We start from the raw sequence: 339 nt of genomic DNA, 5'->3' as shown, positions 1-339 counted from the left end.
GGTTATTGTCCGATTTTAAACATTTTCGGCCATTTGGTATGCTGTACCAGGGTCAACAACTGTGCCAAGTTTGGAAGAAATTGGTGCAGCGGTTTCCAAAATATACACATGTAACTATAAGTGGGCGTGGCTACGCCCATTTTTCAAAAATTTTTAATGTTCTTATTTCTCGTCTAAAAGTTATTCTAAATGTCAATTTTGAGTGAATTATCTTCAGTAGTTACTAAAATATCGCAGTTTTCGTATTTCTGAAAATTACCGTTATATGGGAGGTAGGCGTGGTTATTGTCCGATTTCGCCCATTTTCAATACCATCCGTCCCACGCCCAATAGAAGTGC

The 339-nt window shown here is 38.1% G+C and overlaps 1 long non-coding RNA gene across 1 annotated transcript in view; it reads left to right on the top strand.

Annotated features, from left to right (window-relative positions):
• The window catches only part of LOC118747609, a 122,959-nt gene that overhangs the window by 60,291 nt on the left and 62,329 nt on the right, over positions 1-339 (top strand). The gene's annotated exons all lie outside the window — the stretch shown is intronic.

Source organism: Rhagoletis pomonella, unplaced genomic scaffold (genome assembly GCF_013731165.1).
Source record: "Rhagoletis pomonella isolate Grant_MI unplaced genomic scaffold, Rhpom_1.0 Rhpom_scaffold_00001, whole genome shotgun sequence".
In the NCBI taxonomy this organism is placed as follows: domain Eukaryota; kingdom Metazoa; phylum Arthropoda; class Insecta; order Diptera; family Tephritidae; genus Rhagoletis; species Rhagoletis pomonella.
Note: the sequence above shows the minus strand (reverse complement) of the source record. Positions and strands in the feature narration are given on the sequence as shown.